Source organism: Balaenoptera borealis (assembly GCF_965194805.1).
Source record: "Balaenoptera borealis genome assembly, chromosome: 7".
Lineage (NCBI taxonomy): Eukaryota > Metazoa > Chordata > Mammalia > Artiodactyla > Balaenopteridae > Balaenoptera > Balaenoptera borealis.
In genome coordinates, this window is record NC_138864.1 from 88,274,685 (window position 1) to 88,286,813 (window position 12,129).

Genomic DNA, 12,129 nt, shown 5'->3' on the forward strand with positions numbered 1-12,129 from the left:
AATCTGCCTGCTAATGCAGGGAACACGGGTTCGAGCCCTGGTCCAGGAAGATCCCACATGCCGTGGAGCAACTAAGCCCGTGCGCCACAACTACTGAGCCTGTGCTCTAGAGCCCACAAGCCACAACTCCTGAGCCCACGAGCCACAACTACTGAGCCGCATGCCACAACTACTGAAGCCCGTGCGCCTAGAGCCCGTGCTCTGCAACAAGAGAAGCCACCGCAATGAGAAGCCCGCGCACCGCAACGAAGAGTAGCCCCCGCTCGCCACAACTAGAGAAAAAGCACACGCACAGCAACGAAGACCCAACACAGCCAAAAATAAATAAATAAAATAAAATAAACAAATTAAAAAAAAAAGAATCTTAACTGATACACCCTGATATATAGCCCCTGGACCAGTGGTTTTAAAACTCTGTTTAGCCAAGGAAACATTTTTTTAAATGCAGTCTCATCTGGAAGTACAACACATAAAGCCCATAAGAGGGGGTCTGCTCTGGGTTAAGGGCCCAGGAGGGGCCTGCACCACACAAAGCCCAGTTGAAACCCACCTGCCCTGGACATTTTCTGATCTGGGATCAGTCACTGCCTCCCTGGCCTTGTGACAGGCTGTTCTCTGCCAGGCGACCACTGGACAAATAGAGGCTGGCGTTTGCTACTGGTTCTTCATGGTTTGTATTTTCAGGGCTCTTCATGTGCTGCCCATTCCAAGACCCTGGCCTTCTCTTTGCCTTCTGATCGCTCTTACCAGGTGAATGGTTATATACCTGGCTCATGTCCGGACCCAGCACAAGTGTGGACACCTGGATCAAAGGACATTTGTTACATGTCTCTCTTAAGAGTCCTCTTCAAAACACAAATCCATTTTTAAGATTAAAACAAACTTAACAGTTGACTAGTCAGTACGGGCTGAAATTCGCCCTCACATGTAAAGAAGGATGTGTTTTAGAGCAGGGTCTCTCAACCTTGGCAATTTTGAATTTAAACATTTTTTTCATTTTGAGGTTTTCATAGATTCACATTCTATTGACACCTTGAGCCAGGTAATTCTTGGTTGTGAGGGCTGGCTTGTAGCATGTTTATCGACATCCCTGGCCTCTACTCACTAGATGCCAGGAGCACCCCCTGCCCCAGGTATGACAACCAAAACTGTCTCCAGATGAATGTCCCCTGGGAAGCAAACTCATCCCCGGTTAGGAGTCACTGCTCTCGAGCTATTCATAAGGGAGACGTCAAGAGCAGTGTGACCACTGTGGGGACCAGGGCCCAGCCTGACCTGGTAGCTTTTCCTTGGCTTCATAGAAGTGCTGGACCTTGGGGCCCAGGCTGGACACGGAAAGAGGGGAGCCAGAGGGGCTGAGAGGCAGACCACCCGGTCCCAGCAAGGTTGAAGAAGTGTGGGTGACTCTTTGCAGCTGGAGGGCTGGGGGGGGTTGGAGGCTGGGACGTGTACAATTTCAGCCATGGAGTGAGTGGCGTGGATGGAGCTGGGGGGATGTGTGTAGAGTAGAAGGCAAGGCTGAGGAGGTGAGGCCCAGGGGCCGCTCTGCACCTGTGCCCCTCGCTGGGACTTCCAAATAAAGCAGGAACTTGGGAACCACAAATGGACCCACCTCCTTGGTGATGAGGGCGAGCCCAGGATGGGGCAGGGCTGGGGCTGTGGCAAGGGCAGGGAAGCTAAGCAAAGGCCCCACGGAAGGAAGTTTCCTAAAGAGGGTAAAGGATAAAGCAAGGCCTTCCCAGGGAAGGTCGATGCACTTGCTTGATGGCAAATCATTTCAAGAAGGGCCTGGAGAAGACTCCCTCCTTCACACAGCCCAGAACAGAGCAGAAATTTGGAAGAAGGAGAGAAGAGGTAGGACTGCTTTTCCCTGGGCCTTGTTTTATGGTAGAAAAATTGGGTCTCATGGGAGCCCAGTAAATTCAGCAAGTTCTCTTATGCAATGGCTATTTGAATAAAATTTGTTCAGATTACAGAACGGAAAAATTATTTCTGTTCAGATGCTGGGAGGTACCACTGTTACAGTTGTGAACAGGTAGGAAAAAATATTAGCAGGGTTTGAGTTACTCAAGTATTAGTGTTTGTATTTCTGTGGGAGATGTTATAATTTTTCCGTAGTAATGACCCCCTTGAAATAAAAATGAAAACTTGAAATAAAACGTTATTTTTGTGTACAGAGAAACATCTCACATTAAAAAGATAATTGTATTTGACTCTAGATCGTGCTAGCTTGATATGTGCTTGACTCTATTATAAATATACTCGGAAACAAACTGCTAATGCCAGAAAGCAGAATAAATCATTTTCAGTGAGGAACAAAGAGGTGGGAGGGAAATAGCATATGGTATAAAATTGTACAACCTAAAAATAAAGCTGCCTTATTCTCCTAAAGTAGCTCTTAGGTACTTTGAATGTCTTCAGTGGAAGGAAAAATAATAAATCCCCAAATGATTCAATATATTTTGACTTAAAATGTTACTGCATACATTTTTAGAGACAGAAAGTGGATTTGGTGGTCGGGGCCGGGGGTGGGAATAGGGATTGGCTGCAAATGGGCACAAGGAGACTTTTCGGAGGATCTGAGTGTTCTAAAACTGGATTGTGGTGATGATTGCACAACTATAGATTTACTAAAAATCATTGAATTGTACACTTAGTGATTTCATGGTATGTAAATTTTATCCCACTAAAGCAATCACAGAGTTACTGCTCTAGGCTTTAGATGACATCTTATTTGACTTCTCAGCCATTCTTACATCTGTTTCATTGGTCCTTTCAATGAGTGCCTGACTTAAGGTAAGTCATTTAAGCTCCCTGTGCCTCATTTTGTCCCAGAAAAGGGGGTGATGGTGGACCTCCCCAGAGGTTGTTGGGACAAATAATTGAATTAATAGGTGTAAAGCACTGACAACAGCCCCTGGTTCCCAGTGTCATCGTCACCGTGACCATCATCTGTGTCATTATTTGTGGCTATGGTTGTTTTCTCCTCTCGCTGGCTGAGGCCTGGCTCTGGTCCAGGCCTCCTGCAGAGCCTCCCATCCGCTCCACTCCACACCCTGCAGTCAGAGTATGACTTCTAAAAGGAAGACCTAACCTTTCTGAAGATGCTACCGTGGTGGATCCCCACGGGGCTTTTGCATAGATTCCACACTCCCCGTGCTCCCAGTGAGCCCCCCCTGCCACACACACACTGTCACCCCTCCTTTGTCCCTTGTCTCATCTCAAGCTCTCCAGCCGTCTCTCAGCCCTTGATGTTCCTGCCAGTCAGGAATTCTTCCAGTTCCCATCTGGGCTCTGCCTGGGACCATCTTCCCACCCTTTCTCTTCCTGTTGGTGCCAGCACAGGGCCCCTGTGAGGCCCTCTTAATTTTGGGCCCCAATTTTGGGCTCATGGTGGGTACATGAGTAATTATTGAAATTGCAACTCCGGAGGATTTGAAATTACTGTAATTACTCATGTACCCACCATGAGCCCTGCAAGGTAGGGCGTGCCCTGCTCCTTGCTGGTCGTAGCTTCCTGCACAGTGCCTGGCACTTGGTCAGCAGCCCTTGAAGATCAACTGTGTCTGAGGCGCTGACTTGCCTTCCTGTTTAATTGCCCCGGGGAAGTAACATGATCCTACTGTGTGTTCTGTGTGTTGTGTTGGTCTCAGGAAGCCTTAGGTCTAGAACCCTTTCTCTCTTGTGCCTTTGTTCAAGAGAAAACTCCTGTTTGTTTTCCAGAGGTTTAACTTAAACTGGAAAAGAGATTATAGCCTTGGCATTTTGCCCCATGGTACTTTTCTAAGGGGAAGATTCTTTTTCCATCTGACCTCCTGGGATCTTAAAACTCTAAATTAGAAATGCCTTCTTTGCATGAACTAAAAGAGCTTACCCATTAACCATCTGTTCACCTGCAAACCAGCTTTTTCCTGTGGAGGTCCTCTATTTTCTCCACACATGCATTTTCAAAATATATTTAAGCTGAGCAATGTTCCGGGGCTTTAATCTGAGAGATTCAGTGGTTTACCTCCCACCTTGGTAATCAGCCTTTCCCTCCCCCGACCACTGCTGGGCCAGTGGGGACTGGCGATCCCCTGACTTCTATTTATGTGAATTTTATCTCATCCGTTTAATATTTCTATTTTAGCTATACTTTATAATGTGCATACTGTTAGATTTCTACTTCTGTATAGTTTACCAGTAAGTAATATATAAGTAGACTACATGCTCAGAATTACTGAGAGTGCTGTAAGGATGGTTGAGGTAGTGATGCCTTATTTTAAAATTAGGAACGGGGACTTCCCTGGAAGTCCAGTGGTTAAGACTCCGTGCTTCCAATGCAGGGGGCGCGGGTTCGATCCCTGGTAGGGAAACTAGGATCCCACATGCTGTGCGACACAACCCCAAAATAAAAATAAATAAATAAATAAAATAATAATTAAAAAAATAAAATTAGGAACACGGTTACGATTATATAGAAACTTACCTATATACAGTGGTTTGCAGGCTTTAAAAATCAGCAGAAGCTTTCCTCGGAGGAAACTGTAGGTAGAACTCCAGAATGTACCAGTATACACACAGACGGAAGTTCCGCGGGCTGGAGCTGGGAGTCTCACCCACTTCACTTCCCCGGAAAGTGCGCTCAGCCCTCCTTGTGCGTCACAGTCACCCGAGATGCTCTGAAGACGTTCCTACGCCCGCTTCTACCGAGATGCCCCTCTGCCGGCCTGGGGAGGCAGGCACGGGTGTGCTGCTCAGAGCTCCCCGCTGATTCTGAGAGCGGAGGGTTGAGAACGCTTCTCCCCAGCCCGGTGGGCAATGGCTTCTCTCGAGATTCCAGCCCAGGGCACCTGGATATTGGAACTTCAGTGCCACAGGGAAGACTCCAAGAAGACTCTTTTTCCACCAACAATAAATTCATAGACGAAGGCCTCAGGTAACTGGCAGGGCACAGGATGCTTAGGAGAATTCTGCAACACCTGGAGGAAGTGATGTGAGGTCACTCTCCACCTGTGCAGTATGTGTTCCCCCTTGTCTTGTCACTACCAGGTGTCACATTGCACTGTACCCTTTTCTGTTTGGGGTTGACAGGAGAGGGCAAACGTCACAGGGCAGCAGCTCTTTTCTTCCTTCTCTCCTTCCTGCCCACTCCCTCATTCCCCCTTCTAAGTACCTGGGGGTTTGGAGGAAAAGTGTCCAGAAAGGCTGCAGGATCTCCCCTTCTCTACCCTTCCAGAAACCAGGGCCATGGTGCCCCTCTCTGGCACTGCTGTTGGAATACTGGAGATTCTGTGACTGTACCCATAGCTGTAGCTTGTCCTAGACCAGGGTGGTAGGCAGGAGAAACTTTAATAGATATGCTCAGGGCACACGCAGTGTGGCTTTGTGGCAGCCCCAGGAGGTTTGGACATATACCTACCTTAGAACACTGGCTGTGAATTTCAGGAGCCTACATGCATCTGCCTGGGTATCTCACTAATGCCAGCTCATCCTCAGATCCCAACTTAAAAATCCTTCCTCTGGGCAGCTGGCCTCCACCCTGGGCAGATCGGGCTCCTTCCCTGCTCTGTGCCTGTTTGGACAGTGGGCATCAGTTATAAGTCCATTCTCTTCTACCCTAACTCTGTCTTTTGCTCTATAAGCCCATGCCCTCAGCCCCATCATCATGTACCTGGCCTCGTGCAGCGTCGTCCCCTTTACTGGTCTCCTGGCCTCCCACCTCCTCGTAACTTGCCAGCTCCAGAGTAACCTGGATGGTTAAGGCCTGCCTGTCACTCCTGTCACCCTACACCTCCACTGCCTTCAGCAGCATTTCCTGAAGTCAAGTTGGATAATCTGCAGAATTACTCAGAGTGATTTTTTGTTGTGGATTCCTGAACCCACTTAATACCTACTAGATCTGACCTCTGTGGATTGCGCCTGGGAAATGTGCATTTGACAAGCTCCCCGGTGATGTTGGTGCAGGCAGAAGTTTGAGCACCACTGAGCAGGGTCTACCAGGTGGTCAGCAGTTATCCGTCCACATGCCTTCTTCATCTTCTGTCCCTGCCTCTCGCCCCTCCACAGTCCCCCGCCACATCCTGCTGCCCTAATTTCCACTCGCTGCCTCTGTTCCGTTCCACACTTGGAAACTCTACAGTCAGTGCAGCACAAGTGGGCCAGGTAACCCGTCCTTGCTGAGGCTCTCTTCTTGTGTCCTGTGCTCATCTCTGTATTTTGGCAACTATCGAACTGCCCATCCCAGGGTCGACTTTTTGTAGGTTTCTCAAGGTGAGAGATCATGGGACTTCCCTGGTGGTCCAGTGGTTGAGACTCCGAGCTTCCAGTGCAGGGGGCACGGGATTGATCCCTGGTCGGGGAACTAAGATCCTGCATGCTGTGTGGTGCAGCCAAAAAAAAAAAAAAAAGGAAGGATGAGAGATCATGTCTTTGCACTCCTAACATCTCACACAGCCTGAAATGAAAGGAATAAAAAGAAGTTTTGAGTTGAACTTCCTAGTTGAGGGTGGCCAGGGTAAGAAGCACCTTGAGTTTGGCTTGTGTCTCACAGATCCTTCATGCTCCCAGCCCTCAGCCACCCCTACTCATGTTAGAGGGGAAAGCGGGTACATGTGGAAATACACTGGTGTAGGAGATAAATATGACAACAGAGTTAGGAAACACCTGGAGTTTCTCTTGGTGTCCCCAACCTCAGAACCACAGACCAGCAGGGCAGTAGGGCTCAAGGCTTCCCTTTTCAAAGACTTGTTAAGAGCATTTATTTCTATATCCCATATGTTCAGCTATTCTTTTTTCAGCTCCTTATTTGTCAGTGTTAGCAAGGAGGAGGAGGAGAAGACGCAGGACCACGGGACAGTCTTGGCACATACTATTATTCTTTCTCTAACACTGCCAACCAAAAATGGATTCCAAGACTTTTGCTACCCCAGTTCCCATCTCTTGTGTTTCTCATCAGTGACTAAAGCCATTGACAAAAATAAACATGATTTATAAAATAGTAGCCTGGGGGGAAGGGGAATTAAAATCTCTGATGTGCTTCTAGAATTTATCTTACAAACAAACCTGCACACAGAGAGTGAACTCCGGTTAAGGTTGCACGTTGCACGTTTTTCTGTGACAGCAGAGCCTGGAAACAGCCTGTGTGTCCACTGTAGCACATGGGGTCCAGCCACACAGGGGGACACTCTGCAGCTGTAACAGAGGAAAGAGAGGGCCCATGTGGAAAGATCTCCATTCTATATTGTTAGGGGAAAGAGTAAGGTAGAGAACAGCATATACATTTGTGTGTAAGAAAGGGAGAGAAAAATAAGGCCATGTATTCGTATTTCCTTGTAAAAGCATTAAGAGAAGCTGGGTGAACACCAAAGATCTGATAAAATGGTCATCTATGGTGGGGGGGATGCATGGGGGACAGGGGGTGGGAGCTAGATTTCTCAGTGTGTTTCTCCAAAACATCTTGATTTTTTGAACTATGTGAATGTATTACCTTCCAAAATTATATACAAATAAAATATATCATTTAAAATATTTTATATAAATGTACTGATTATTCTTTTATAATTACATTTGTCTCCCTGTATCCATGGGTTCTACAACCTTGGATCGAAAATATTTGGGGGGGAAAGTTCCAGAAAGTTCCAAAAAGCAAAACTTGAATTTGCTGTGTGCTAGCAACTATCTACATAGCATTTACATTGTATAATAATAATTACGTTATAAATTATTATAATCTAGAAGTGATTTAAAGTATACAGGAGGATGTGCATAGGTTATGTGCAAATACTGTGCCAGTTTATATAAGGGATTTGAGCATCCTCAGATTTTGGTATCAGAGGGGGTTCTAGAACCTATCTCCTGTGGATACCTAGGGACGACTGTTAAACCAAACTGGTCTCAGCAGCCTTTGCCCTGGCTAAGTTCCCACCGAGCTTTCAGGGCAGGATCAGAACTCCTGATCTCCAGCTCGGGGCTGCATCTGTGCTGTTGTGCAATAGAAGCAGAGGCTCTTTCCCGTCAGCAGATGGACACGGGACCAACATGCAGAGGTAGGCACTTAAACGGCACCCTTGAGGTTAAATCCAGCATCTTGTACCTTTTCACCTTTTTAAAGTTTTGCTTCATGTCTGTAGATGCTCTTTTGGGTGTTCACAACCTGTTAGCCTCTACTCTTCATGCCATGCTGACCTTTGACCTTTTGCCTCTTCCTTCCTCTGTGGACAGTCATTGCCATGGCAACCCTAAAGCTCCAGTGGGGGGTGAGTCAGGGCTTCTAGATGGACTGGGTCAGGCAGACCTTGGAGAGGAGGCCCAGAGGGATGGCAATCCCTGTTTCTAAGCCCCCGCTCCTGAGCCAGCTCACATGCCCAACTGTCATAGCTGTTCTCCCCAAGCTTGAGCAGCTGACGGTGGGCTGTTCTGAGTGTCTTAGGATGTGCAGATGGCACGCACGTTTCATCGTGCTCTCCATGGGTACCAAAACGTGGCTTGATTGGCGCAGGTTTTGGACTTGGCAAACGCACAGTCTAGTTGTGCTCCTGGGAGAAGATGATACTGGAGACCCAGTAAGCCTGAGCATGGTCTCTTTTTGATAAAATGCGGTCACATCTACTTAGTAGATCCGCCTGACAGAGGGCTCCACAGAATTGCCACTTTCCTGTTGTGCTGTCGAATAGTATAGTCGGCTCGGGTCGCAGGGAGCTGTCACGGGGGCAGTGCTGTCAGGACATCACACTTGATGGCTTCACACCTGATGGGAGAACAGCTTTGCTCCGAATAACTGTTATGTTTTTGTTTGTTTTCCTCGGACTGCGTGACTTTTTCCACAATGGTGTACCTTTCTGCTTTGTCTGCTCAAAACACAGATTGGTATTCCAGTGTTGATAGTTGTGTAGATCTCATGCCCTGGATGGTCTTTCTGTCTGGGCCTGTCTCCCCATTCTAGCCAGAATATTCCTTGTTTTTTAAATTTATACTATAGTTTATTATATAGTCTCATAAGCAGCCATATATTTCATATGAAATGAGGTCCAATATAAGCACAGAAGCAAATTTTGTGTCTTAGGTTCTGTACCTGACCTGATTTACTTCTTAATCTTTTCTCTAGGACAAGGGAGGCAAGTTTTTTTCTGCAAAGGGTCAGATAGTAAATACTTTAGGCAGTTACTCCATTTTCTGTTGTAGCACGAAAGGAGCCACAGGTGAATGAATGTGGTTGTGATCCAATAAAACTTTATGGACACTGGGGCCTCCCTGGTGGCACAGTGGTAAAGAATCCGCCTTCCAATGCAGGGGACACGGGTTCGATCCCTGGTCAGGGAACTAAGAGCCCACATGCCGCGGAGCAACTAAGCCCGCGCGCCACAACTACTGAGCTCACACGCCTCAACTAGAGAGCCTGCATGCCACAAACTACAGAGCCCATGCGCCCTGGAGCCTGTGTGCCACAGCTAGAGTAGAGAAAAAACCTGCATGCCACAACTAGAGAGAAGCCCGCACGCTGTGACGAAAGATCCCGCGTGCCACAACTAAGACCCAACGCAGCCAAAAATAGATAATAAAAAAAAAAAAAATCTAAAAAAAAAAACTTTTATGGACACTAACATTTGAATTTCATATAATTTTCTCATGTTATAAAATTTTATTCTTTTGATATTTTTCAACCATTAAAAAAAAGTAAAAACCATTCTTAGTTTTACAGGTAGCACAAAAACAGCTGTCAGGCCGGGTATGGCCCATGCATTTGCAGTTTGCTGACGCCTGCCCCAGCCCAGCGGATGTGTTTTGGTCACTTCTAAGAAAGAGGAAGGATTATGTACACTCAGCAGCTCCCAGACCATGTTTAACTCAGAGTTCATCTTATCTGAGTGACAGTCACAGAATCAAGAGTCAGGTGTGCCCTGGGAATATCAGACCTCGGACTGTGTGAGGGCAGGAGAAAGCTCTGGAATGGCAGCCCTTTGTTTTTGGCTTCCCCTGAACATTTGCAATCCCTTCAGTTTGAGGCATGAATGATTCTATAGTTCTCTCTCATAATCAGGCAGCTTTTTAAAACAGTATTTTTGGAGCCCCCTTCAAAGACATTCTGTATGTTCTACTTTCTTCCTGTGTTAAGGGAATATCCTTGTAAGAAAGAGTCAGAGTCCAAAAATAAATAAATAAATAAATAAATAAATAAATAAATAAATAAAAATAGTATTTTTATAAAATGCGTTACTACAAAAACTTTCACAACATATGTGTAAGATATAAAGAATTAATGATTCCAGGAGTGCTCAAATGCCTACCACCCAAGAAAGAGAACACCGTTATTTTGAAGTTCCCTTTGTGCTCTCCCCACACAGAGATCACTGCTTGCTGGAAATTTCATCATTGTTCGTCATTTCTTTGCTTTTCTGTGGAGAGTTTTACCACATATGTTTATATCCATAAACAGACGCATCGTTGGGCTTCATACACATTGAGTAACACGCCGTGTGTTTGTCTGCAGCTCCCTTTTGTTCCACTCATCCTCACGCTCCTGAGATCATCCGTGCGGGTGCACGTAGCTGTGATCTGTTCGTTTCCCTGCTGTGCATTCCACTTTGTGGGTGGTGGGTGCACCACAATTGACTTATCCATTCTACTGGTGGTGGACATTTAGATCGTTTCCAGTTTTTGGTTATCACAAGCTGTACTGCTGCAGACATTCTGGTATGTGTCTCTTGGTGCATGTGGGCAAGAATTTCTCTTGGGAATAGATTAGAGTGGCCAGCTTTTGGTGTCTGATTAAGGAATTTTTATTTCATTGATCACACCATCATCAAGTTATCCCTGTGCCAGACATGATGTAACAATGGTGAGTGTGTGGATTCCCAGATAACCTTGCCCTAAGTCCCATGGGCTGTGGTCCATCACGTTGCTACCCTAGAAAGATGCTGCCCTCTCCAACTCATGGAGGTCACTGGTAAGATATGAGCATTCTGAGTTGGGGATGGCTCCTGTCAGGGAAAGAAAATCATGCCTCTGTGTCTGTTCACGGTTCCTAAGCAGCTTTGATGTTTTACTTTGTGCCCTTTGTGTTGGTGGCAGCATGTTTGTTTCACATGTCATTAGACTTTGCTGGGATCGTGTATTCTATACCAGGTTTTTTAAAGCTCCATAGAGCGCCTTTACCTTGGTGTAAGAGTGTACGGCATAAATCAGAATATTCCTTTACCAACTGGCAAAAGGGACCATTTAACATTGGAACAAGTATAACTGGCTGTTATGTTATAAATATAGATACTTGAAGTACATTTACCTTCACTTTTTCCTTTCTAGAGATGTATTTATTTTGCTTGGTGGGTTGGTTTCTTCCTGGCATATGTAGAAAACCAGCAGCATGTAACCGTAGCTCTGCATACCCCGGGGACCCAGAGGCCAAATGGCCAACACTTTGTTCGCATCCCAGCCTCACTCCAGCACCTCTCGGGGCCCTCCCCTTCCCTGCTATTTTCCTTCCTTCTGTCTTTCACCCTCTTCTTCCTCAAAAGTATAGTCTCTTATTTCCTTAGGGTTCACAGTGAAGGGTGATAATGGCCACTGAGGAAAGGACTTTGGGGCAGGTTGGCTCTCTGACCCCCAGAAAGTTTATTCCAAGTGGGAGCAGTCTGAAATTCCCAGTGTGATTCCCAGAAGGAGAAGCAGGGTCTGTGCCCCCTGGCACCAATTCCAGACCTTCAACAGGAATCCATTGGGTTCAGTGGGGAACCCAAAGACGGTTCTGTAGCCTCATTTAAAGACAGCAAAAATGCATTACCACATTCTCATGTTGGATTGTGAAATAGCAGCAGCCTACTGGAAGGACCCAAAATTGTCTGTTTTTCCCTTTATGACTGAATTAAAATGTCTGCATTGATCTGAGGGAAGTAGAGTGATTCAAGGCAAGCAATTAAAAGTAACTCAAGATAAAATTAAAAAAAAAATAAAATGGATTGAAGAAGTTCAACTAAAAAAAAGTAACTCAAAATAAATGTACAGGTAAGGATGCATGAGTGTATACGTGTGTGGGTGGAGGTGTAGGCAAGGTCATTGCTGTGGCTGGGGTAGTTGCAAAATTTGGGCTGATTACAATTTAGTAAGCTCACCATTCTTTCAGTAGTCTTAAGGAAGTATTATTGGAAATGTTAA

General features: G+C 46.1%; 1 protein-coding gene across 1 annotated transcript in view; it reads left to right on the top strand.

Moving 5' to 3' along the window:
- EEPD1 (endonuclease/exonuclease/phosphatase family domain containing 1) overlaps nt 1-12,129 on the top strand; it is a 115,832-nt gene that overhangs the window by 21,266 nt on the left and 82,437 nt on the right. The window lies entirely within an intron of this gene.